General features: G+C 45.1%; 1 protein-coding gene across 1 annotated transcript in view; it reads right to left on the bottom strand.

Annotated features, from left to right (window-relative positions):
• Window positions 1-24,865, bottom strand: part of LOC147707489 (CD109 antigen-like) — a 943,435-nt gene that overhangs the window by 569,423 nt on the left and 349,147 nt on the right. The gene's annotated exons all lie outside the window — the stretch shown is intronic.

The following is a 24,865-nucleotide window of genomic DNA, read 5'->3' as shown; positions in this document are numbered from 1 at the left end:
ATATATATATATATATATATATATATATATATATATATATATATATATATATATATATATATATATATATATATATATATATATATATATATATATAAAAATCCAACTAGTCCTCAGTGCTCTTGGTAGCACAAACCAGTAAGCAGACAACAGAAATGTGCCGGAGTCAGTCCTCAATTTATACTGCTTTTATTCATTCCAAAAGTGAAGTGGTGTAAGCATTCAGACGGGTTTCCGACGTAAAGTCCTTGCTCACTTATAGCGATAATGTGGGCTGCCACTGTGCTTTAAAACAGACAAACACAAATGCGCGCCAAAATCGAGTGATTGGTAAACATAAACAGAGGACCATCATCATACATAGCCCTACTGCAAAGGAAATAACATGGGTGCCATTTTGAAATGCGTCTTTCTTATACGGATACGCTTGTTAATAACATCACTTGACTGTAATAATGACCGTTAGATGCCTAGTATCTAAAGCCTACAAATTTCATGTAATTAAAGTGCATTATGCAAAAAATGGCAAAATTTGATATATATTGCATTAAATTGCATTCATTGCTAACAATCATACCGGTATCAATACGTGATTATTTTTTTTTAAAACAAAGCGAGCACTATTACTGTTCCTAAAATCGGCAATTAAAATATGGCAATAAAATACATATAAGCACCATAAGTACATTTTATAATTAAAATGACAAAATGTGTCGGAGGGCAGAACATAGACAGAATTAAAGTGCATAATGCAGATGTAAACACTCTAATGTGCAAACACCGCAGGTTGTAAACTAGTTTTTCGGACACTGCAAATATAAAGTGCATGATGCTCTTGTAAACATTACTGTGTGTAAATACAGCCCTGTGCAAACTTGTCCATGCGATAAGTAAACTTTGTATATAAAAGTTACCTTGTCTAATATATGTCTACTAAGCCTGAATATTGCTCCACCTGTTTGCCGATACAAGGAACTATTATCACAGTGCTTAAAAAAAATGTTGAACAATTATGCGAACTTTGGGTGCATAGTATACCCAAAATATCATGGCCAAGGTATCCAAACGCAAAAAACACAGTTGATGGACAGAATGTAGAACAATGTCATACATTCACCCCAGTACAAGGATCTGGGCCTAAATCCATCATTTTTTTGCACTCCACACCACCCTGGTTTAGACACTGGCTATATGCAAATCAGCTCTGACCCTGTGCCTCATGGGAACAGTCCAGTCCGAACTACCAAGCCATGTCTTTCCCAGACCGGAATCAAGCATCCAAGGACCGGTTTCTGGCTATCAGCCTTCATCATCCTGGATAGCTTGACTTCAGTGGTGTGGAGAGCCTGGGACTCACGTCTGAGTATACCCAGCACACTCGGGGTGAAAATTGCATAAAACACACAGTTGATGGACAGAATGTAGAACAATGTCATACATTCACCCCAGTACAAGGATCTAGGCCTAAATCCATCATTTGTTTGCAGTCCACACCACCCTGGGTTAGACACTGGCTATATGCAAATCAGCTCAGACCCTGTGCCTCATGGGAACAGTCCAGTCCTAAATACCAAGCCATGTCTTTCCCAGACCGGAATCAAGTATCCAAGGACCGGTTTCTGGCTATCAGCCTTCATCAGCCTGGATAGCTTGACTTCAGTGGTGTGGAGAGCCTGGGACTCACGTCTGAGTATACCCAGCACACTCGGGGTGAAAATTGCAAAAAACACAGTTGATGGACAGAATGTAGAACAATGTCATACATTCATCCCAGTACAAGGATCTGGGCCTAAATCCATCATTTTTTTGCACTCCACACCACCCTGGGTTAGACACTGGCTATATGCAAATCAGCTCTGACCCTGTGCCTCATGGGAACAGTCCAGTCCGAACTACCAAGCCATGTCTTTCCCAGACCGGAATCAAGCATCCAAGGACCAGTTTCTGGCTATCAGCCTTCATCAGCCTGGATAGCTTGACTCCAGTGGTGTGGAGAGCTTGGGACTCACATCTGAGTATACCCAGCACACTCGGGGTGAAAATTGCAAAAAACACATTTGATGGACAGAATGTAGAACAATGTCATACATTCACCCCAGTACAAGGATCTGGGCCTAAATCCAGCATTTTTTTGCACTCCACACCACCCTGGGTTAGAAACTGGCTATATGCAAATCAGCTCTGACCCTGTGCCTCATGGGAACAGTCCAGTCCAAACTACCAAGCCATGTCTTTCCCAGACCGGAATCAAGCATCCAAAGACCGGTTTCTGGCTATCAGCCTTCATCAGCCTGGATAGCTTGACTCCAGTGGTGTGGAGAGCCTGGGACTCACATCTGAGTATACCCAGCACACTCGGGTGAAAATTGCAAAAAACACAGTTGATGGACAGAATGTAGAACAATGTCATACATTCACCCCAGTACAAGGATCTGGGCCTAAATCCATCATTTTTTTGCACTCCACACCACCCTGGGTTAGTTAGAAACTGGCTATATGCAAATCAGCTCTGACCCTGTGCCTCATGGGAACAGTCCAGTCCGAACTACCAAGCCATGTCTTTCCCAGACCGGAATCAAGCATCTAAGGACCGGTTTCTGGCTATCAGCCTTCATCAGCCTGGATAGCTTGACTCCAGTGGTGTGGAGAGCCTGGGACTCACGTCTGAGTATACCCAGCACACTCGGGGTGAAAATTGCAAAAAACACAGTTGATGGACAGAATGTAAAACAATGTCATACATTCACCCCAGTACAAGGATCTGGGACTAAATCCATCATTTTTTTGCACTCCACACCACCCTGGGTTAGACACTGGCTATATGCAAATCAGCTCCGACCCTGTGGCTCATGGGAACAGTCCAGTCCGAACTACCAAGCCATGTCTTTCCCAGACCGGAATCAAGCATCCAAGGTCCGGTTTCTGGCTATCACGCTTCATCAGCCTGGATAGTTTGACTCCAGTGGTGTGGAGAGCCTGGGACTCACGTCTGAGTATACCCAGCACACTCGGGGTGAAAATTGCAAAAAACACAGTTGATGGAGAGAATGTAGAACAATGTCATACATTCACCCCAGTACAAGGATATGGGCCTAAATCCATCATTTTTTTTGCACTCCACACCACCCTGGGTTAGACACTGGCTATATGCAAATCAGCTCTGACCCTGTGCCTCATGGGAACAGTCCAGTCCTAACTACCAAGCCATGTCTTTCCCAGACCGGAATCAAGCTTCCAAGGACCGGTTTCTGGCTATCAGCCTTCATCAGCCTGGATAGCTTGACTCCAGGGGTGTGGAGAGCCTGGGACTCACGTCTAATTATACCCAGCACACTCGGGGTGAAAATTGCAAAAAAACACAGTTGATGGACAGAATGTAGAACAATGTCATACATTCACCCCAGTACAAGGATCTGGGCCTAAATCCATCATTTTTTTGCACTCCACACCACCCTGGTTTAGACACTGGCTATATGCAAATCAGCTCTGACCCTGTGCCTCATGGGAACAGTCCAGTCCGGACTACCAAGCCATGTCTTTCCCAGACCGGAATCAAGCATCCAAGGACCGGTTTCTGGCTATCAGCCTTCATCATCCTGGATAGCTTGACTCCAGTCGTGTGGAGAGCCTGGGACTCACGTCTGAGTATACCCAGCACACTCGGGGTGAAAATTGCATAAAACACACAGTTGATGGACAGAATGTAGAACAATGTCATACATTCACCCCAGTACAAGGATCTGGGACTAAATCCATCATTTTTTTGCAGTCCACACCACCCTGGGTTAGACACTGGCTATATGCAAATCAGCTCAGACCCTGTGCCTCATGGGAACAGTCCAGTCCTAAATACCAAGCCATGTCTTTCCCAGACCGGAATCAAGTATCCAAGGACCGGTTTCTGGCTATCAGCCTTCATCAGCCTGGATAGCTTGACTTCAGTGGTGTGGAGAGCCTGGGACTCACGTCTGAGTATACCCAGCACACTCGGGGTGAAAATAGCAAAAAACACAGTTGATGGACAGAATGTAGAACAATGTCATACATTCATCCCAGTACAAGGATCTGGGCCTAAATCCATCATTTTTTTGCACTCCACACCACCCTGGGTTAGACACTGGCTATATGCAAATCAGCTCTGACCCTGTGCCTCATGGGAACAGTCCAGTCCGAACTACCAAGCCATGTCTTTCCCAGACCGGAATCAAGCATCCAAGGACCGGTTTCTGGCTATCAGCCTTCATCAGCCTGGATAGCTTGACTCCAGTGGTGTGGAGAGCCTGGGACTCACATCTGAGTATACCCAGCACACTCGGGGTGAAAATTGCAAAAAACACAGTTGATGGACAGAATGTAGAACAATGTCATACATTCACCCCAGTACAAGGATCTGGGCCTAAATCCAGCATTTTTTTGCACTCCACACCTCCCTGGGTTAGAAACTGGCTATATGCAAATCAGCTCTGACCCTGTGCCTCATGGGAACAGTCCAGTCCGAACTACCAAGCCATGTCTTTCCCAGACCGGAATCAAGCATCTAAGGACCGGTTTCTGGCTATCAGCCTTCATCAGCCTGGATAGCTTGACTCCAGTGGTGTGGAGAGCCTGGGACTCACATCTGAGTATACCCAGCACACTCGGGGTGAAAATTGCAAAAAACACAGTTGATGGACAGAATGTAGAACAATGCCATACATTCATCCCAGTACAAGGATCTGGGCCTAAATCCATCATTTTTTTGCACTCCACACCACTCTGGGTTAGACACTGGCTATATGCAAATCAGCTCTGACCCTGTGCCTCATGGGAACAGTCCAGTCCGAACTACCAAGCCATGTCTTTCCCAGACCGGAATCAAGCATCTAAGGACCGGTGTCTGGCTATCAGCCTTCATCAGCCTGGATAGCTTGACTCCAGTGGTGTGGAGAGCCTGGGACTCACGTCTGAGTATACCCAGCACACTCGGGGTGAAAATTGCAAAAAACACAGTTGATGGACAGAATGTAAAACAATGTCATACATTCACCCCAGTACAAGGATCTGGGACTAAATCCATAATTTCTTTGCACTCCACACCACCCTGGGTTAGACACTGGCTATATGCAAATCAGCTCCGACCCTGTGGCTCATGGGAACAGTCCAGTCCGAACTACCAAGCCATGTCTTTCCCAGACCGGAATCAAGCATCCAAGGACCGGTTTCTGGCTATCAGCCTTCATCAGCCTGGATAGCTTGACTCCAGTGGTGTGGAGAGCCTGGGACTCACGTCTGAGTATACCCAGCACACTCGGGGTGAAAATTGCAAAAAACACAGTTGATGGACAGAATGTAGAACAATGTCATACATTCACCCCAGTACAAGGATCTGGGCCTAAATCCATCATTCTTTTGCACTCCACACCACCCTGGGTTAGACACTGGCTATATGCAAATCAGCTCTGACCCTGTGCCTCATGGGAACAGTCTAGTCCGAACTACCAAGCCATGTCTTTCCCAGACCGGAATCAAGCATCCAAGGACCGGTTTCTGGCTATCAGCCTTCATCAGCCTGGATAGCTTGACTCCAGTGGTGTGGAGAGCCTGGGACTCACATCTGAGTATACCCAGCACACTCGGGGTGAAAATTGCAAAAAACACAGTTGATGGACAGAATGTAGAACAATGTCATACATTCATCCCAGTACAAGGATCTGGGCCTAAATCCATCATTTTTTTGCACTCCACACCACCCTGGGTTAGACACTGGCTATATGCAAATCAGCTCTGACCCTGTGCCTCATGGGAACAGTCCAGTCCGAACTACCAAGCCATGTCTTTCCCAGACCGGAATCAAGCATCCAAGGACCAGTTTCTGGCTATCAGCCTTCATCAGCCTGGATAGCTTGACTCCAGTGGTGTGGAGAGCTTGGGACTCACATCTGAGTATACCCAGCACACTCGGGGTGAAAATTGCAAAAAACACATTTGATGGACAGAATGTAGAACAATGTCATACATTCACCCCAGTACAAGGATCTGGGCCTAAATCCAGCATTTTTTTGCACTCCACACCACCCTGGGTTAGAAACTGGCTATATGCAAATCAGCTCTGACCCTGTGCCTCATGGGAACAGTCCAGTCCAAACTACCAAGCCATGTCTTTCCCAGACCGGAATCAAGCATCCAAAGACCGGTTTCTGGCTATCAGCCTTCATCAGCCTGGATAGCTTGACTCCAGTGGTGTGGAGAGCCTGGGACTCACATCTGAGTATACCCAGCACACTCGGGTGAAAATTGCAAAAAACACAGTTGATGGACAGAATGTAGAACAATGTCATACATTCACCCCAGTACAAGGATCTGGGCCTAAATCCATCATTTTTTTGCACTCCACACCACCCTGGGTTAGTTAGAAACTGGCTATATGCAAATCAGCTCTGACCCTGTGCCTCATGGGAACAGTCCAGTCCGAACTACCAAGCCATGTCTTTCCCAGACCGGAATCAAGCATCTAAGGACCGGTTTCTGGCTATCAGCCTTCATCAGCCTGGATAGCTTGACTCCAGTGGTGTGGAGAGCCTGGGACTCACGTCTGAGTATACCCAGCACACTCGGGGTGAAAATTGCAAAAAACACAGTTGATGGACAGAATGTAAAACAATGTCATACATTCACCCCAGTACAAGGATCTGGGACTAAATCCATCATTTTTTTGCACTCCACACCACCCTGGGTTAGACACTGGCTATATGCAAATCAGCTCCGACCCTGTGGCTCATGGGAACAGTCCAGTCCGAACTACCAAGCCATGTCTTTCCCAGACCGGAATCAAGCATCCAAGGTCCGGTTTCTGGCTATCACGCTTCATCAGCCTGGATAGTTTGACTCCAGTGGTGTGGAGAGCCTGGGACTCACGTCTGAGTATACCCAGCACACTCGGGGTGAAAATTGCAAAAAACACAGTTGATGGAGAGAATGTAGAACAATGTCATACATTCACCCCAGTACAAGGATATGGGCCTAAATCCATCATTTTTTTTGCACTCCACACCACCCTGGGTTAGACACTGGCTATATGCAAATCAGCTCTGACCCTGTGCCTCATGGGAACAGTCCAGTCCTAACTACCAAGCCATGTCTTTCCCAGACCGGAATCAAGCTTCCAAGGACCGGTTTCTGGCTATCAGCCTTCATCAGCCTGGATAGCTTGACTCCAGGGGTGTGGAGAGCCTGGGACTCACGTCTAATTATACCCAGCACACTCGGGGTGAAAATTGCAAAAAAACACAGTTGATGGACAGAATGTAGAACAATGTCATACATTCACCCCAGTACAAGGATCTGGGCCTAAATCCATCATTTTTTTGCACTCCACACCACCCTGGTTTAGACACTGGCTATATGCAAATCAGCTCTGACCCTGTGCCTCATGGGAACAGTCCAGTCCGGACTACCAAGCCATGTCTTTCCCAGACCGGAATCAAGCATCCAAGGACCGGTTTCTGGCTATCAGCCTTCATCATCCTGGATAGCTTGACTCCAGTCGTGTGGAGAGCCTGGGACTCACGTCTGAGTATACCCAGCACACTCGGGGTGAAAATTGCATAAAACACACAGTTGATGGACAGAATGTAGAACAATGTCATACATTCACCCCAGTACAAGGATCTGGGACTAAATCCATCATTTTTTTGCAGTCCACACCACCCTGGGTTAGACACTGGCTATATGCAAATCAGCTCAGACCCTGTGCCTCATGGGAACAGTCCAGTCCTAAATACCAAGCCATGTCTTTCCCAGACCGGAATCAAGTATCCAAGGACCGGTTTCTGGCTATCAGCCTTCATCAGCCTGGATAGCTTGACTTCAGTGGTGTGGAGAGCCTGGGACTCACGTCTGAGTATACCCAGCACACTCGGGGTGAAAATAGCAAAAAACACAGTTGATGGACAGAATGTAGAACAATGTCATACATTCATCCCAGTACAAGGATCTGGGCCTAAATCCATCATTTTTTTGCACTCCACACCACCCTGGGTTAGACACTGGCTATATGCAAATCAGCTCTGACCCTGTGCCTCATGGGAACAGTCCAGTCCGAACTACCAAGCCATGTCTTTCCCAGACCGGAATCAAGCATCCAAGGACCGGTTTCTGGCTATCAGCCTTCATCAGCCTGGATAGCTTGACTCCAGTGGTGTGGAGAGCCTGGGACTCACATCTGAGTATACCCAGCACACTCGGGGTGAAAATTGCAAAAAACACAGTTGATGGACAGAATGTAGAACAATGTCATACATTCACCCCAGTACAAGGATCTGGGCCTAAATCCAGCATTTTTTTGCACTCCACACCTCCCTGGGTTAGAAACTGGCTATATGCAAATCAGCTCTGACCCTGTGCCTCATGGGAACAGTCCAGTCCGAACTACCAAGCCATGTCTTTCCCAGACCGGAATCAAGCATCTAAGGACCGGTTTCTGGCTATCAGCCTTCATCAGCCTGGATAGCTTGACTCCAGTGGTGTGGAGAGCCTGGGACTCACATCTGAGTATACCCAGCACACTCGGGGTGAAAATTGCAAAAAACACAGTTGATGGACAGAATGTAGAACAATGCCATACATTCATCCCAGTACAAGGATCTGGGCCTAAATCCATCATTTTTTTGCACTCCACACCACTCTGGGATAGACACTGGCTATATGCAAATCAGCTCTGACCCTGTGCCTCATGGGAACAGTCCAGTCCGAACTACCAAGCCATGTCTTTCCCAGACCGGAATCAAGCATCTAAGGACCGGTGTCTGGCTATCAGCCTTCATCAGCCTGGATAGCTTGACTCCAGTGGTGTGGAGAGCCTGGGACTCACGTCTGAGTATACCCAGCACACTCGGGGTGAAAATTGCAAAAAACACAGTTGATGGACAGAATGTAAAACAATGTCATACATTCACCCCAGTACAAGGATCTGGGACTAAATCCATAATTTCTTTGCACTCCACACCACCCTGGGTTAGACACTGGCTATATGCAAATCAGCTCCGACCCTGTGGCTCATGGGAACAGTCCAGTCCGAACTACCAAGCCATGTCTTTCCCAGACCGGAATCAAGCATCCAAGGACCGGTTTCTGGCTATCAGCCTTCATCAGCCTGGATAGCTTGACTCCAGTGGTGTGGAGAGCCTGGGACTCACGTCTGAGTATACCCAGCACACTCGGGGTGAAAATTGCAAAAAACACAGTTGATGGACAGAATGTAGAACAATGTCATACATTCACCCCAGTACAAGGATCTGGGCCTAAATCCATCATTCTTTTGCACTCCACACCACCCTGGGTTAGACACTGGCTATATGCAAATCAGCTCTGACCCTGTGCCTCATGGGAACAGTCTAGTCCGAACTACCAAGCCATGTCTTTCCCAGACCGGAATCAAGCATCCAAGGACCGGTTTCTGGCTATCAGCCTTCATCAGCCTGGATAGCTTGACTCCAGTGGTGTGGAGAGCCTGGGACTCACATCTGAGTATACCCAGCACACTCGGGGTGAAAATTGCAAAAAACACAGTTGATGGACAGAATGTAGAACAATGTCATACATTCACCCCAGTACAAGGATATGGGCCTAAATCCATCATTTATTTTGCACTCCACACCACCCTGGGTTAGACACTGGCTAAATGCAAATCAGCTCTGACCCTGTGCCTCATGGGAACAGTCCAGTCCTAACTACCAAGCCATGTCTTTCCCAGACCGGAATCAAGCTTCCAAGGACCGGTTTCTGGCTATCAGCCTTCATCAGCCTGGATAGCTTGACTCCAGTGGTGTGGAGAGCCTGGGACTCACGTCTGATTATACCCAGCACACTCGGGGTGAAAATTGCAAAAAAACACAGTTGATGGACAGAATGTAGAACAATGTCATACATTCACCCCAGTACAAGGATCTGGGCCTAAAGCCATCATTGTTTTGCACTCCACACCACCCTGGTTTAGACACTGGCTATATGCAAATCAGCTCTGACCCTGTGCCTCATGGGAACAGTCCAGTCCGAACTACCAAGCCATGTCTTTCCCAGACCGGAATCAAGCATCCAAGGACCCGTTTCTGGCTATCAGCCTTCATCATCCTGGATAGCTTGACTCCAGTGGTGTGGAGAGCCTGGGACTCACATCTGAGTATACCCAGCACACTCGGGGTGAAAATTGCACAGGGTCAAAGCTGATTTGCATATAGCCAGTGTCTAACCCAGGGTGGTGTGGAGTGCAAAAAAATTATGGATTTAGGCCCAGATCCTTGTACTGGGGTGAATGTATGACATTGTTCTACATTCTGTCCATCAAATGTGTTGTTTGCAATTTTGACCCTGAGTGTGCTGGGTATACTCAGACGTGAGTCCCAGGCTCTCCACACCACTGGAGTCAAGCTATCCAGGCTGATGAAGGCTGATAGCCAGAAACCAGTCCTTGGATGCTTGATTCCGGTCTGGGAAAGACATGGCTTGGTAGTTCGGACTGGACTGTTCCCATGAGGCACAGGGTCAGAGCTGATTTGCATATAGCCAGTGTCTATCCCAGGGTGGTGTGGAGTGCAAACAAACGATGGATTTAGGCCCAGATCCTTGTACTGGGGTGAATGTATGACATTGTTCTACATTCTGCCCATCAACTGTGTTTTTTGCAATTTTCACCCTGAGTGTGCTGGGTATACTCAGACGTGAGTCCCAGGCTCTCCACACCACTGGAGTCAAGCTATCCAGGCTGATGAAGGCTGATCGCCAGAAACCGGTCCTTGGATGCTCGATTCCGGTCTGGGAAAGACATGGCTTGGTAGTTCGGACTGGACTGTTCCCATGAGGCACAGGGTCAGAGCTGATTTGCATATAGCCAGTGTCTAACCCAGGGTGGTGTGGAGTGCAAAAAAACGATGGATTTAGGCCCAGATCCTTGTACTGGGGTGAATGTATGACATTGTTCTACATTCTGTCCATCAACTGTGTTTTTTGCAAGGTATCCAAACGGTCACCAATAAACCAGAGAGTGTCAATTAGCCAACCGCCTAATGCAGAAAACTGCTATCTTCATCTCTTACAAGGCTCATGTGTGAGTGTTCTCATTGGCGCTTTCTGTTTTTAGTAAATGTGCATGCAGTGAGGTGCTCTCAATTTAAAACATAAAGGAAACCAGATGAACTGAAAGTTGAACAATTCAAAAAGTGTATAAAGTGCTCTCAATGAAAACATATAAATCATATTACCCATCCGGGTTGCATAAAATAAGCACCACATTGAGGAATTCATACACCGGGGATTAAACTCGTTACCCATTTGAGTGTGTTTTGATTTCAAAATGCCCTATTGTGTATTTACTGTACCTATCCGGATTAAAAACAATTGTCGTTTTATCCAAAACAGCGTGCTTGGATAACAAAGTGCGCTATTGTAAAGTATTACCCATCCGGGTTCAAAACAATTATGTCAGCTGAACCCCTCCGGGTTAAAAACAAATCGTATCAGTTATACATCCAAAAACCGTTTCTATATACTCAAGTGAAGCCCGCCGATTCCACTGTTCATTTTCCAGTGCAGCCTCCGAAGTATTCAGCAAAGCTAGTTAATTCACAAACTAGGGGCAGCCCGTGCATAAATCTAAGAACCAAAAACCAAAAACCAAAAGTAAGTGCCTTAGTTGATATCAATTCCAGCTTTTGGATACTACGGGACGCTCTCAATGGAGTTCTTACCGCGTCGGTGCTGCCATACGATTCCAGCAGATCAATCGGTGGAATGCCGTTGCGGTCTGCCGTCACCATTAAATGTTGTAAATGCGCGGGCGCTCGTAGCAGCTGGATGCTGCTGCAGAGCGGCCACGGAAGACAGACTAATGTGCTGGTGATTTAATGCGGTCAGTGAGCGATTCCCAGAAGGGAGTTGTGTGGAAAAGGCTTAAAAAACGGAGTGATTATAACAGATAAACTGAATAACGGTGCCCCATGGATTTAAAGGGGGGTATGTCAGAAACCAATCGAAATGCGATCATGTATAAATCAGATGGGCCTGGAGGTTATTCTGAAACTAGTTAACCATTACTGTCATAGAGTTAACACACAAGGCGAGATCAAACAATGACAACCAATCCATTTATCACATAAATTATAGTATTGTTCATCTGTGTGTTGATCTGCAGGAGAATAAAGCATGGAGACAATACACAATATCTAAACATTATCACTGTTCAATGGTGGACGTTAGTTCAAGCAGGCAGGCTAACTGTGTGAAGCTCGCATTATGCTTGTTCAGGCCATTGTGGATAGTATCTAACAAGGTCATCCATGTACTTTTCCTGAGATTTAGAATGGCAGATATATTGCCTCCTCTTGGACCCAAGACTACCTTCTTGAGGACCACCCACTTCAGATCATTAGGTGTGTGGTTTGCTGTTTTACAGTTGTCAACCAAGGGGGCCCCCTGGACGTCACACCTGATTCTACTGTGATGTTGTAGAATGCGTTCCTTTATCTTCTGTTGAGTTTGGCCTATACATGCTAACCCACAGGGACATGTGATGCAGTAGTTGATGCAACTTGTATTACAATTTGAAAAAGACTTGAGATTTATGGTGTGTTGTTTGTATATAAATTGTTTAGTTTGAGTGGATGTTTCGCAGGCTTTGCACTGTCCACATCTAAAATGACCCACCATGGTCGGTAAGCTCCACATTGTTCTTAAAGTTGGTTGGTCAGGGATGTCTCAGAAATAACAGACAACATGGTCTCGAATACTTTTGGCTCTTTTAAAGGCATGCATAGGGGGATCACGTTGGTTGATCTCATCGGCCACCAATGTCCAATGTTTGTTAACAATTTTACGGATCATGTTGCTCTGAGAACAAAAGGTGGTTACACATATCATCCTCTCTTGCTTTTCATCATCCTTATCTTGTGTGATCAGCCGTGTCTCACGGGGGCTATACCATGCCCGCTTCTGTGCTTTCTTAATGAGTCTGCGGGGATAGCCTCTTTCAAGGAGTCTTGTGCTCAGATCTTCCGATTCATGAAAGTAATCACCTCTCCTGGTGCAATTACGCCGTATTCTCAAAAATTGTCCTACTGGCAGGTTTTCCCTCAAGGCGTGGGGATGGTGGCTGTTGTATTGTAATAGAGAGTTGCGTTCTTCTCGTTTGCTGTATACTGTGGTCGACAGTTGGTTGTCCTCGTGGAAGATGGTAATGTCCAAAAAATCTACTTTCTTGTTATCAGACTGGAGAGTAAACTGAATGTCCAGGCTCTGTAGGTTCAGCCAGTGATGGAATGCATCAAGTTCCATCTTCGTCCCTGCCCACAACATCAGCACATCATCGATGCAGCATCGCCACCAAATTACCTGGTCTCAATATGGGTTATTGGCATGGAGAACATACTTATGTTCGAAGTCATCCATGAAAATTATCACTAGGTCAGGCGCCCAGCGCTGACCCTGAAACGTAATTCTAAGCGTACTTACCAGTAACTTGTATTTCCTTCCATAGGAATCCATTGTGTGGTTTTCAGCAGAAAAGTTTCAAAGTGTCGATTTTTGAAACTTACAAATATTCCTCTAAAATCAACCGAACTACGAATTCCGATTGACTCGCCTGTTATCAGGACTGGAGAGACGTCAGTGCTGCATCTTTGAGCCCGAAATGGGGGTAGTGATGAACAGAGTGTCTGAATTAAGCAGACCACTCTCACCCAGTCCAAAGATCAGGGCTTGATCCATCACCGTTATTTATCTCACTGCACCATCCCAGTTCAGAACCTGGCTATATGCAAATCAGTCTGTCCCTGGCCCAGTGCATCATGGGAACAGGGCAGACTAAACTACCAAGCCAATTCTTCACCAGAAAGGAGACAAGCTACCGGGGACCGGTTTCTGGCATTTCAGCCGTCTTCGGCCCGGCTTGCTTGAATCCTGATGGTGCAGTGAGAAAGGGACTCATGTCTGAGTATACCCTGCCACACCTATAGTGGCCAAAAACGATACAGAAATGGGGTCTTTGGGCCCAGCACTGACCCTGAAAAGTAATTCTAAGCGTGCTTACCAGTAATTTGTATTTACCTCCATAGGAATCAATTGTGTGGTTTTCACCAGAAAAGTTTCTAATTGTCTACACAAACTAAAAATATTCCTTAAAAATTACCTGTATGACTTAAACACATTCTTTCAACTGTTTACAGGAGATGCACCCTTGATGTATCCAGGATCCACCACTGAGTAAGAAAAAGTAACATTAACGGGACATCTCTGACCTGTGGCTGAAGGGAGGCGGACCAGCAGACTCCCGGGGCACTCACACGCCCTCAGGAGCACACACCCCACCGAGCGCCGTGAGCGAGCGGCAATCCAAGACCCAGACTACAATTCCCAGGTGCCCCGGTGGCAGAGGCGCACCTGGGACGTGACTGCCTGCGCCAGGAGGCGCCTACAAACAGCGGAGCACCGACAGCTCCCTGGGGGACATCTCTGACCTGTGGCTGAAGGGAGGCGGACCAGCAGACTCCCGGGGCACTCACACGCCCTCAGGAGCACACACCCCACCGAGCGCCGTGAGCGAGCGGCAATCCAAGACCCAGACTACAATTCCCAGGTGCCCCGGTGGCAGAGGCGCACCTGGGACGTGACTGCCTGTGCCAGGAGGCGCCTACAAACAGCGGAGCACCAACAGCTCCGTGGGGGACATCTCTGACCTGTGGCTGAAGGGAGGCGGACCAGCAGACTCCCGGGGCACTCACACGCCCTCAGGAGCACACACCCCACCGAGCGCCGTGAGCGAGCGGCAATCTAAGACCCAGACTACAATTCCCAGGTGCCCCGGTGGCAGAGGCGCACCTGGGACGTGACTGCCTGCGCCAGGAGGCGCCTACAAACAGCGGAGCACCGACAGCTCCGTGGGGGACATCTCTGACCTGTGGCTGAAGGGAGGCGGACCAGCAGACTCCCGGGGCACTCACACGCCCTCAGGAGCACACACCCCACCGAGCGCCGTGAGCGAGCGGCAATCCAAGACCCAGACTACAATTCCCAGGTGCCCCGGTGGCAGAGGCGCACCTGGGACGTGACTGCCTGCGCCAGGAGGCGCCTACAAACAGCGGAGCACCGACAGCTCTGTGGGGGACATCTCTGACCTGTGGCTGAAGGGAGGCGGACCAGCAGACTCCGGGGGCACTCACACGCCCTGAGGAGCACACACCCCACCGAGCGCCGTGAGCGAGCGGCAATCCAAGACCCAGACTACAATTCCCAGGTGCCCCGGTGGCAGAGGCGCACCTGGGACGTGACTGCCTGCGCCAGGAGGCGCCTACAAACAGAGGAGCACCGACAGCTCCGTGGGGGACATCTCTGACCTGTGGCTGAAGGGAGGCGGACCAGCAGACTCCCGGGGCACTCACACGCCCTCAGGAGCACACACCCCACCGAGCGCCGTGAGCGAGCGGCAATCCAAGACCCAGACTACAATTCCCAGGTGCCCCGGTGGCAGAGGCGCACCTGGGACGTGACTGCCTGCGCCAGGAGGCGCCTACAAACAGCGGAACACCTCCAGTCCCCGCGGGACGCGCGCGGGACCGCCGGGCTAAGCCCGGGCAAAGGGCGGGCCCTCTGTGGTCCTCAGAGGACCTGAGGAGGACGGGGCGGGCCACCCCACTTGGTCCCAACATAAGAGGTACAGAGACATAATACCGTATACATATTTATGTTCAATCGTCCAGCGTCGTCATCGGGCCCTACATAGTCCTCACATGATGTCTTTTTGGGAAGAGCTTAATGCCGTGTGCGGCACTAACTATGTCCCTGATATATTATCCCCCCCAAGAGTGGGCAAAGACACTGATCTCATAACCTGTACCACCCAAGCTGTTCCTGTATCCCCTGATTTAATCCTGTTTAACAACGAGGAAACTCCTTCAAATGCCAATCTAATGTGTTGTAGCTCCTCATCCCTCCCTGCCAATCCAATTGTTTTAACGCCACATAAACCAGGGTCTACATTAAATAATCCTGTTTCCCCCCTTCAATCGACCCTATTGGCCGAATTTGAACGATTGTTGAATGCTGCTCTGTTACCCCTGGTCACTAAAATTAAGGAGTTGGGAGACAGGTTGTCCAGTGTGGAACAAATAGTAAAAATGACTCACCCACCAACTGTAAATTCGGCTGTCTCCCCACGTTCTACGCTCTGTATAAACCCGGACAAGCCAATTCCTACTGAACTCAGAAAAGCACGAACAATTGACCCTGCCCTGAGTATACCCTTCCCAAGGGGCCATAATAACACTCCTAACCATAATAGTGCTCCTTTTAAAGCCTCTAGATATCCACAGCCAAGAAGGCATAGAATTAATTTACCCCCTGAAGCTGCCCCCTACGTGTCCGTTCTTTCCGGGGTGCCAGAACTTGGTCAGGGCAATCACGAAACAAGCGAGGAGCTGCTAAATAAGACCATCTTTTGGCTTAACAACAACAGACCGCTGCCGCCCGCCCTAGATGGCGGAATTGTGAGCGTCAGGAGGGTGGGGTGGTTAGGCAGATTGCCAAAAGACATTTCGGGAGACCTGATATTGATCAGATTTAAACACAGGAACATTGTCCCCTTTTTAAGACTTTCCCAACCAAAACCCGGTGATGGCCCTATTTCTACTTGGGACTTGTTTGATTTTTACCCGGGCCCCAGAGTAATGAACAATAACACTTGGTGAAAGGGGACTCTGGCCACCAGGTGTTTATCATTCTTATACCCAGACATGTAAAATGGAAAAAGCCAAATATGCTCTTAACAATTGTATATATGTATCTTGTCGTACATGGTATGTCATTTTTCCTTATGCATCAAGGCCTAATTGATTGCTCCTTTTCTAATTAACTCTTAATTCACTCTAAAGATTGGCTCTCCAGATCTAGCTTTTTTTTAAATGGTTGCCATTTACTTATTTTAATGAATTGACCAAATTGTTTGTTTTAAATTATTTCTGTAATTGTATGTTTGTATGATATTTTATGAAATTTTACGCTTATATGATATTTCTTTGCTGAATATCGAATAAAGCATATTTTGAACCTTTGAACGCTACTTACCTGATAAGTGAATTTGCTAAAATAGGATAACATTGGTGATTCTATGTGAAAAAGTTTCTAAGTGTCAACTTTTAAAATACAAAAATCACTACTGTAACCAAAACGTTTTTACTCAACTGTTTACAGGAGAAGTCCCAGGACTGAATCTAGGATCCAGTCTTGTGGTTAGAAAAGTAATCCAAAAAGTAACTAATTGCATTTAACTAGAAATTCACATTGAGCTCAATGTTGCATTGTGTCTGAAATTGTGTTGCGCATTACAACAACTATTGCCTATTTGCAAAGTATTTAAACTAAAGTAATCCATTCTGAGAAAGTATATTTTATAATGTAATGTATAATGTAATTAGAATGTAAATTAAGAAATAAAATATCTAAAAATAAATAGTTTAAAAAAATGTAGTAAATCAGTATCAAAAAAATAAATATAAGAATTAATACATTTAAAATTGTCATTTACAAAATCTTTGAAATTCACTGAAAAAAATCATAGCTTTCAGACATGTTATAGTTAGGAATTAACATTTAAAAAACCTTTGAAACTCACTGAAAAACCATAGGTTTTAGATATGTTATAGTTAGGAATTAACATTTAAAAAAACCTTAGAAATTCACTGAAAAAACATAGGTTTTAGGGGTGTTATAGTTAGTTGGATATTTCACTTGCACAAAACCATTGAAATTCCCCTGTTATACTTAGTTGTACTAACTATAACTAGTGCGCCCGCAATCCACTGCTCATGATGTCACATATTACATCATTCTTGACATGGTCAGTGACATCACTGATGACATCACTGATGACATCTCAAATGGCATCACTGTTGACATCACTGAGGACATCATCCAGTGAATGTGGTTTGGTTCGATATTTAAATAAGTATTATATATTTATAGACTTTTTACGTATACTCGGTTCTGACTGTCATATAGTTCAACACGTGGAGTTTGTTCCAACGCAATATCAAGTCACTCAGCCTGTCATAGGGAGAAGAAGTAAGAAAGTACAGGGCACATGCAGACTCACTGCAGTGCACCCGAGGTCACATGCAGACTCACTGCAGTGAAACCATAATACTTTGGTGTACTGCAAACATTAAGTAAGGAAGGAATATTTTCAGACTAACATTAATTCATTGGACTACAAAGTGAAAACGAAGGAGGCATTAAAGTCAATGGTGAAGAACTATGTCATTAGGGACAAGGCCAAAAATATGACTGAATGGTTGGGTAACAGTATATTTGACTAACTGTAAGGTCAAAAGACAAAGCTTCAAAGTCAAAAAGTGAACTCTGAGCTGATATACAGGGCAAGCTTACTGTTATGTTTTATGTTTCTTTAAGTCCACGAGTGTCAGAATGTAGAATGGTATGATGTGTTGATTCTAGGTGAGACAGTCATTCTGGATTGAGCTGTTGAGGTTGAAGACATCGCTTCCCTGGCTCCCACCTGTTATTACCTATTTATCTGCAAATAAATATATATCTTATCTACCTCTTTGGTCTGGAATACTTCTCTACAAATTGGCGACGAGTGAAACTGGAATTCTACACATATTCCAATGGATGGATGCTAAATAACTGTGCTTTATGAAGAAATATTTTTTTTTTTTTAAATGAAAAACGGACCGGAAAAGAATTGAAGCTGTGAGTTACACTACGTTTATTTTTACCGCTGTTGTCCTGACTACGCTTTGTTTACTGTCTTGTTGTGCCTAGTGTTACTCGAGAGTTGAAGCCGTTGAGTCACCGGGTTACCTGCATCTTTTAACCCGTGTCGATCATTCGATCTGCATGCGCCAGCAAGCTCGAAAAGAACTACGCGCGTCATTATGCATGCGCGACTGTAATTGATAGCGCATCACAACGCTGGCACAGAAACTGAAGTCGGACGCAGGTCACGCAGCATGACTCCGACGTGGCGGCCATTTTGGAAATCATTATTTACCTTTTTACGAAGGATTTCGACATTGGGACAGAAAGAATTCAACAGCGTGTAAAACTTCACAGCGCGAAGGAAATGAATAATTACTTCACACGCTAAGTACATTCCAGTCAAGAATTAAAGGTGAAGTAAATAAAGGGTAGTTATTTTTTTTGGTTTTGACTATTACAACAGGTGAGGAGGTCGGGAAAAGGTTGTTTTTATTGAATTTGTATATCATATGTGCTTTATAGTGCATGGAAGAAGGTGACTGCATTATAAGCACTGCTGATAAGGACAGAGACATGGCACAACAGAATTTTTTAATTAGTCCTCCTGAACCTTTTTGCGTTAAAGGTGCTCAACCCAATATTAAGTGGATAGAATGGAAAGAATATTTCATTAATTATTTAGAAGCTGTTGATGAAACAAAGAAAATGAAACCTGAACAGAAAAAGAGAATTTTGCTACATTCTTTAGGACCTATTGGGTTAAAAACATTTTCTAGGATGAGTAAATCTGATGATCCCAGTCTAGACGAGTTTGAGAATACTATCAAATATATGGATAAATATTTTGCACCCAAAGTGTGTATTGGGGTCATAAGACACAAATTCTTTCAAAGGAAACAAACTAAAGAAGAAACTGTGGATGAGTGGATGGATGACCTAAAAAAACTTGCCATTGATTGTAAATTTGACAATTTACATGATGACCTAATACGTGATCAACTAGTGATGCACAACAACAACTCTGCCCTACAAGATCGTCTTTGGGTTAATGGAGATGCACCTCTAGATGACGTGGTAGCCATCATGAGGAAGTCTGAAATGTCTGAGAGGTGCGCTACAGTCGTGAAAGAAACGGAGAAAGACTTGTCCAAGACTTCTGGAACTATTTGTAAAATTCAGGGTCCTAGTAAAAATTTTCGCCAACAGCAACAACAAGGAAAATGGACTAACCAACCTACGAGGGTTCAGAATAGGAGCATAGAGGAAAGAAGATGCTACAGATGTGATAGCAAAGAGCATCTAGCTTTTAGTAGACTCTGTCCAGCGTTAAAGAAAAAATGTGGCATATGTGGACTTTTAGGTCACTTTAGTAAAATGTGTCGCAGACGTAGTAATGTGAAGTATGAATGTGAGGAAGATGTAGAGAGTATGGATGAAGTAGAAACTGAGGATGAATGTTGTGTTAAGAATGTTTGAGGGAACTATGTGATTAACATTTCAGAGGATTCCTTAAAAGGTAAACCAATTTGTGAAATATCTCTTGGTGGAGTGATTGTAAGTGTTTACGCAGACTCCGGTTCACCATACACGATTGTGAACGAAGAAGTTTGGAGGAAGAAATTTGTGAACAAGATTGGTGAGCAATTGAATACACCTGATGTTTGCCCAATCAGTTATACAGGAGATAGAATTGGTATGATTGGTTTTAGATGGCTTACCTTTTTGTTTAAAGGCAGGTCTACAAGAGGAAAGTTGTATGTGGCAAAAGTAGGACCATCAGTTTTGGGGTGGTTTGACCAGAAAAAATTGCACATTATTTTGGACCCTAATTTAAAAGATAAAGTACTGATTTTGGATGACTGCAGCAAGATGGGGGAAGTATTGTCAGAAAGCTTTCCTAAGGTATTTAGCAATGAACTTGGTGTTCTAAAGGGGTTCGAACATAGAATTATTTTAAAGGCTGATGCACAACCTAAGGTTCACAAAGTGCCCCATACCTATATTGATCAGGGAAGAGGTTAAGAAGGAGATTCAAGGATTGCTTGCTAAAGGTATTATAGAGGAAATTGGGACGTCTGAATGGATTTTTCCGATTGTGGTTGCCCGGAAACCCAATGGAAAAATCCGTTTGTGCATTGATTTGCGCCATCTGAACAATAACATCGTGGTTTAGAAATTTCCCCTTCCCAAAATCAACGAAATGGTATCTTCCCTTAAGGGTGCAACGTGGTTCTCCACGGTTGATCTCTCCGCCGCTTACCACCAGGTTATGTTAGATCCTGATTCTAGGAATCTTACGGCATTTATAACGCCATTTGGATGCTACCAATTCAGGCGTATGCCTTTTGGGTTGGCCTCAGCCGCCGCTGTTTTCCAGCGGCTGATGCATAAGCTGTTCGGAGACATGGATTGTATCTCCTTTTTTCAGGATGACATTCTGGTTGCGGCAAAAGACAAAGTGTGTCATGATTCTAAATTAAAACAAGTGTTGGAAACCCTACAGTCAGCAGGCCTGACTGTGGAGTTATCCAAGTGCAAATTCAGCCAGAGGAGTGTGTCATATTTGGGACACATTATAAGCGAAGAAGGTGTCAAACCTAAACCTGCATTAGTAGAGAATATTGTAAAATTTCCTGCACCTGTTTCAAAAGATGAAGTAAGAGCGTTTCTCGGCATGGCTGAGTATTGTGCCAAGTTTATAAAAAATGTTGCTGCAAAAGTTTTCAACATACGTGCTCTTTTGAAGAAGAACATTAAGTTTGTGTGGAATGAATTGTGTGAGGATGAGTTTAAATTGGTTAAGCTCGAGTTGCAAAAAGGGAATGCACTTGCCAGTTTTGACCCAAATATCGACTGCCTTTTAACCCCTGATGCAAGCGACAAAGGCCTGGGTTCTGTGTTATCACAATGTGATTTGGATGGTAAAGAAAAAATAATCTTGTTTGCATCTAGGGCTCTTTCCCCTGCTGAGAGTAGGTACCCTATCATTGAGAGGGAAGCCCTGGCGTGTGCGTGGGCTTTAGAACATTTTCGAGTATTTGTTTGGGGCAAGCCTGTGATCATTCGTACTGATCATAAACCATTGATCCGTATCTTGTCATGTGAGGGTATGTCTGGTGCGTCAGCAAGGTTAGCCAGATTATCTATGAGGATGAAGGAGTACATTTATAAGATGGTCTATCTACCTGGAAGAGATAATCGTATTGCTGATTGCTTATCTAGACTTCCACCTCCTCTAGAGGAATGTGATGATGATCCTTGGAGGGAATACTGTGTGGCATTGGTACACGATTATGGTGAACCTGCCATAATTAAGATTGAATGGTTGGCTGAACAGGAAAAAGATGTTGTTTTGAAAAATGCTTTAGAGTACATTTGCAAAGGTTGGCCCAAGAAGAGAGATATTCCTGGGTTGGATGCCTTTTGGCAGATCCGCATGGAGTTGTCCTCTGAGAATGGTATGCTTTTTAGGGGTGATAGAATCGTTCCACCTGTGTCCTTGAGAAGGAAAATTTTACAACTTTGTCATGAAGGGCATTTTGGGATTATGAGAACCAAGTCTGTTGTTAAGGGGATGTTTTGGTGGCCAGGTTTTGACAGCGCAATAGAGGGGTTTGTAAGGAAATGTGAGGTCTGCATGTCTGCTGATAAGACACTTAGGACCTTTAAGCCTAAAATGAGTGATGGTTTAATACCGGACTTTCCTTGGGACACCATTGCCATTGATATTATTGGACCCATTGGAGACTCCAAAGAATATGGGTTGGTTGCTATTGACCTTTTCTCCAAGTGGCCAGTTGTCAAGTTTGTTGAGAGAGTTGACACTCAGACAGTGCTTAAGTTCTTAGATAAAATGTTTATTGTGGAGGGTTTACCTGTTTGTGTGCAGTCTGGCAATGGTGTCCAATTTACGTCCAAGCAGGCTAAGGAATATTTTGACAAATGTGGTATTAAACATAAAAACACAGCATTGTACAACCCTAGTGGGAACGGCACTGTTGAAAGGTTTAACAGAGTGATCAAAGGCGTTATTCAGGCCTCTGTGCATAGTAAGCTAGATTGGAAGGTGCAGGTACAGAAGGCAGTTTGGTCATATAGAGTTACTGTGCAAAACAGCACTGGCATGTCCCCGTTCACCATGATGAGAGGCAGAACAGCGAGGTGTAAGTTTAACCCTGGGTGGCTTTTTGATGGGAAAATAGCGAGTTGGTCTCCTGTTGATGTTAAGGATAAATTGGTGTCTACTCATGATAAAAGCAAGGAGTTTTATGATTGTCATCATAACACTAAAGACGTTCTTGTCAAGGTTGGAGATTGGGTGAGAGTTAAGAAACCTTTCAAGGTACCTAAGGGAGTGAGTCGCTTTGAACCACCGTGTAGGGTTGCTGAAATTTTAAGGAATTCAGTAAGATTAGACGATGGAAGGGTGTGGAATCTCAAAAACATTGCCATGAATCCTGATCAAGATTGTGTAGAGGTGTTTTCTAATCCTAGTGTCAGTAGTTTTGATTGGGTAGAAGATCATTTTGAGAATAGTCATGTACAGTCTCAATTTGCTAATGATTCTGTGTCCGCTTCTGAACAGAATATTTTCAGGCAACCCAGTTCTTCCTTGTGTAATGAGGGGGGAGTGGGCGAAGGTTGCAGTTCCGATGTTCAGACAACTACTCGTTCGGATGTATGTGATACTCTTCAGAGCAAGGTTGTTGATGTTTTACCTGATAAAAGAACTAGAGCCTTGCCTGGTTGGCTTAAAGATTTTGCTATGTAAATTTATTGACTTGTTTCTATTACCCTTGTTTTTCTTTCTTCTTATGTTTCTTTTCTTCTGTATTTGTTTTCTTTTATTATATAAGGCAAGGGGGGATGTGTTATGTTGTATGTTTCTTTAAGTCCACGAGTGTCAGAATGTAGAATGGTATGATGTGTTGATTCTAGGTGAATGGTTAGTGACACCTAGGATAGATGCCAACTCTCTACGCACAACCTTTGTTTCACTAAAGGTTGTGCGCAGAGAGTTGGCATCTATCCTAGGTGTCACTAACCATTCATTGATTCCCACACCTTCTTGTCAGGGGGTGATATCTCTGAAGCACACCCCAAACTACCAACCTTTTTCACACTGAGGAGTGCGTGACCCACACCTTCATTTCACGTTGATTCTAGGTGAGACAGTCATTCTGGATTGAGCTGTTGAGGTTGAAGACATCGCTTCCCTAGCTCCCACCTGTTATTACATATTTATCTGCAAATAAATATATATCTTATCTACCTCTTTGGTCTGGAATACTTCTCTACACTTACATCGAGGAACATTTGCAGTCTGGTCAATGCCAACAGGCAAATTTGATTCAAAGTTACTATCAAATTCTTGTAGCGAACCAGTGAATCTAAAGTGCATTTTCCTGTAGGTGTTGTACAAGTCCATGGCAACCAGTTACCAAAGGTACACTGTCAATCTGATCTCCACGGTGATAGTAGACGCTCAATAATGTCCATCAAAATTGTACGTCTGAGCGAGAAATTCTACAGCTAATCAGAAGCATTTGCTGGGCTCTTGCTTTCCAGATCAGGATACGAGGGAGTGGCAGATAGCCATTTCCTTTGTGTAGGTGAGTAGCGTGGCCATGCACTTGGTTCAATCCTCTATGCAATTGTTTCACATCTGGCGCCAGATGCTGAACAGCCGGAACCAGCTTAATCCATGGAGGTTGAACATAAAGAACCCTTCCTGCTCATTGAAAAGTATGTAAATCCATACTCGTAGTGAACACCTGGCTCTAAAATGGCTAATACAGTGAAGGGGGCATGTATGGATAGCAAAGAAGCAGCTCTGACTACCACTTATTCTTTGGAGCACACTACAACACCATAGGCTACATACACACACAGTTACAGAAGCTAGGGGGTGGGGTGCCACATCTAAGATATCCAATCACCATTTCACAAACACACATTTCTTGCCCTCAGTGGGTAAGGGGAGAAGGGCGAGTCATCACAGACTACACAGATTTACACATGTAGAACCAATATTAAGGATCTCTCAGGAGTTCATGTAAAAGAAAAACTGCACCGCACAAGTATAAATCAGGTTTCACCAACCACTGGTCATGCCATGGCCTGG

This window comes from Lissotriton vulgaris, chromosome 6 (genome assembly GCF_964263255.1).
Source record: "Lissotriton vulgaris chromosome 6, aLisVul1.2, whole genome shotgun sequence".
In the NCBI taxonomy this organism is placed as follows: Eukaryota; Metazoa; Chordata; class Amphibia; order Caudata; family Salamandridae; genus Lissotriton; species Lissotriton vulgaris.
This window is presented reverse-complemented; position numbering and strand designations above follow the sequence as displayed.